Genomic DNA, 3731 nt, shown 5'->3' on the forward strand with positions numbered 1-3731 from the left:
CAAGCTGCTCTGTAAGGCACAGCAACCAACATTCCTGATGGGAGAGGGTGGTCCGGAGTCACTTTGGGGAATTTCCCAGGTCACTGGATCCAGGGACATCTCCTGATTGTAGCTAAGGAGCTCAATTATTTCCCTGGACTCTTTGATCCTTTGAGGAATTCTTAAATTCAACTCTCACAGCCTTCCCCTGATGTAGAAACTCAGCATAGAGAAGCCACGTTCTTAGGCAGGCTAGGGGGATCAATGCCTGAGATCGTTAGGACAGAAGAGGCCAACCAACAGGGGTCCAGTGGAGATGAGCTCTGTAGGACAACATTAGGGGTGATTGAAATTGAGTCAGATCGAGTCAGAGTTAAAGTGATGTACAATGGGGCTCAGATGACAGAGAAGGGCCCCATGACAGAAAGTGGGATCTAGTTGGTAAAGAAGATTTAGGATGCTCCGGGGGGAGGGAAGGGGGAGGGAAGAAAAGGCAAATGATAGGGGTGAAAGACTTCCCATTAAGAATGTGGGATCCAGTAGAATAAAGTGATTTGGTGGCAGAGAGGTGCCAGAGTGACAGAGTGGTGAGAATGAAAGAAAGGAAAGAAAGAGGGTGGTTGGGACTGGTGGCAAAAGGGGCTCTGGTGACAGAGAGAAGCCTGTATTGAGTGGGAGAAAAGGAGAAAGCTGGGGAGAGGTGAGTCTAGCAGTAGAGAGGATCCTGGTGGCAAAAATGAGAAAGCTGGTGGTGGGGGTTTAAAAAAAAGTGGTTGGGGTGACTCCATAGTGTAGTGGTTAACATGTCTGCTTTACGCGCAGAAGGTCCTGGGTTTGCGCCCCAGGTAGAGCCAAGGACCATACCCCGGGTGTGCCAGCATGTGGGAGGACATGCCCCGCCTTTAGAGATCCAGTTCTTAAGGGGAGATGGCAACATCCAAAGGTCAGGGGTGGAAGTGGGCAGGGGGGGGAGGGGCAGAATTAAAGAGAGGGAAAAAAATGGTTGTCTAAGGCCATGTCGCACTGAACAAGCCCGATCTCATCTGATCTCAGAAGCTAAGCAGGGTTGGGCCTGGTTAGTACTTGGACGGGGGACCACCTAGGAAGACCAGGTGCTGTACACATAAAAAAATAAAAAATCAGGGATTGTAAGCTGACAAGGTCCTTGCAATCTGAGGTCAACCAAGTGTTGCCTCGCCTAAAATAAAAATTAAAAAAAAAAAAAAGGTTAAGTAGAAAATAAAATGAACCCAGCGGCAAGGAGGGCTTTGAGGCAGAGGAAATAAGGACATTGGTAGGAGGGGGAGAAAAGTGAAGATAAAAGTGAGGATAAAGGAGCAGTGGCAGAGTGGTGGCAGAGAGAAGACAGTGCCAGGTGAAGGGAATGAATGGAGTGTGAAGTTAGGGTGTTGAGAGAAGGAGAGAGACAATGAATGTGAAAAGGTCAGAGCGGAGATCCGTACAGTGCTGAGGCTGATATAGGCCCGTGTTCCAGGAGGCTCACACAGAGGGGCTACCGATTGGTCTTCCAGAGGGTGTGGTGAGCGCCTGGGTGCCAGGGTTAGACAGGGTGCAGTCAAAGGAACGGTGGAAGCCCAGAGGGACCAGAGGGACCAGAGGGACCAGAGGGAGCATCCCTTTCACAGTCATCCTCACGGCAGAGATCATGATACATTGGCTGTCCTCCTCAGGGTGATTGCCCAGGTGGCGGCAACAGACAGAAGAGTGAGCTGCACCAGAAGCAGGATGAGCAAGGAAGGCCCGGGAAGAAGCGCCTGACGCCACAATATGCCCCGCCCCCAAGCATCAACTCTCAAGACATTTCCGCAAGTGTATATAAAAGGACGTGCTCAGGTATGTTCACGTCAGCGTTGTTTGTCATAAACAAAAATAAACTTTAGTCATGTAATAAAACAGTTGGCAGTGGGATGTCAATAAATTAGGACCACACGCATTAACATGAAAAAAAATCTCCAAAAAAATTAAATAAAAAAGTAAGTTATGAAAGGATAATAAGAATATATCATTTATGTAAAGCTTATAATCTACAGAACAATACTATTGTTTTAGATGCATATATGAGTAGTAAAAGACTTACATGGAGATGATAAAAACACAAAATTCAGGATAATGGTGAATTGGGGGTAGAAAAATGGAGGGAAATAAGGTTGGGGAGGTGCCTTTGACTGTATTGTAAAATCTCAAGCTGAGAAATGCATATGTCAGTGCTCTTTATATATTTGAATGCCTTTTTAAATATCTGAAATAAATTATTTTTAAAGAAGAAAATTGGAGGCATGTAGTTTATTGAATCATTCTATTTTTCTGGATCTTCGAAGTTTTTTTTCAAATTAATAAAATTCCATGTTTTAATATAAACTCTATTACTTCCCTTCTTTTGTTACCCATATTTTACTATTCAAATGAATTGAAGGGAGGGTGGAATGAGGTAGTGATATTATTTCAAAAGTGGTGAACCAAGGTCTCCTCTGCTAAGAAACAGAACTTAGAAGAAATTAAGTTTGGTTCAGTCTGGAGTCTTAATTGAATTTAATTATGTATGAGCTAAGTGTCATAAGGTCCATGATCCTTAAAAGAACTAATCACATTTCAAAGGGCATTGAAAACCATATAAATGTAATAAAGTTGCCTAGTCTAATCATCAGCAGTTATCTGAAAGTCTGTAGAGGAAGTGGTCTACTTAACATTCTAGAAACTAGCCCAGACTTTCGAGTCAGACTTTGCACAATGTCATTTAATACGCATGGAGAAGTAGCAAAGATTTTTACATACAACCACACATACCACAACAAAACATTTCATAAGGATACATGCATATTTAACAACATATATCAGAAACATTGGTGGATGACTATCTGGGGGAGTGAAGATGAATAGGTAAAAGTAAACTAAAATGATATAAAACTACAAAAGGGCTTTATATGAACTGATAATAATAATTTGCTATGAATTGGGGAATAATATTAACCCATTTCTCAACACTTGAGATAAAAAAAACAACAAAAACCTGGTCCCGTGTCCTTAAAGTGGTTATAAATTAGAGGGGAAAAAAAAAAGATTGTGTAATATAAATGTGATAGCTCGTAAGATGCTAGGAACTTCTGGATTTTTGGCAAAAGATACAGTATGATAATTTCTTACCCCATGAGTTTGTTTGCCCTAATGCATTAGTAATTTGGTTAATAAACAATTTTTTTTCCAAAAGGAAAAAAAAGACTACCATAACATATTCAGTGGAAGGTATTTCATAGAGTATACTGTTTTTTCATTTATTCATCTCTTTTGAACTGCGCCTTTGGCTACAAGTGAAGAACCAAGGCATGTAGTTTGCAGAGAGAAGTCATAGAAAGAACAGTGAGCTATGGTGAAAGATGTCACATCCCTGGCCTGGGCAGACAGGAGCTTTCTTTCATGTTGAAGTGAAAAAAATTTAAAGCTAAATATCCAAGTGATGCTACATGTAACAAATAAGGACACAGGCTGCATAAACATTTGATCCTAGTTATATTATTGAAAGCGGAATATATATACCAAAATTATTCATAGTTAATGTGATGTGACACCAGGCTTCTTATGGGATAATTCAGGGATTTCTGTGTTAAATGCAGTTTGTTTAGACAAGAAAGGACAGGCTTAACCCAATAAAAATTTATCACTCACTTCACAATGTGGTGTCTTGGGTGCTTCCTCAGCAGCTTCTTTCCAAAGGGGGACACAGGATCTTGGTTCCT

General features: G+C 41.5%; 1 pseudogene; it reads left to right on the plus strand.

Moving 5' to 3' along the window:
• The first annotated feature begins 984 nt into the window (after positions 1-984).
• LOC111736556 lies at positions 985-1103 on the plus strand (annotated as a pseudogene).
• The last annotated feature ends 2628 nt before the right edge of the window (positions 1104-3731 follow it).

The sequence above is a fragment of the Pteropus vampyrus genome, unplaced genomic scaffold, assembly GCF_000151845.1.
Source record: "Pteropus vampyrus isolate Shadow unplaced genomic scaffold, Pvam_2.0 Scaffold1, whole genome shotgun sequence".
NCBI classification, from domain to species: Eukaryota; Metazoa; Chordata; class Mammalia; order Chiroptera; family Pteropodidae; genus Pteropus; species Pteropus vampyrus.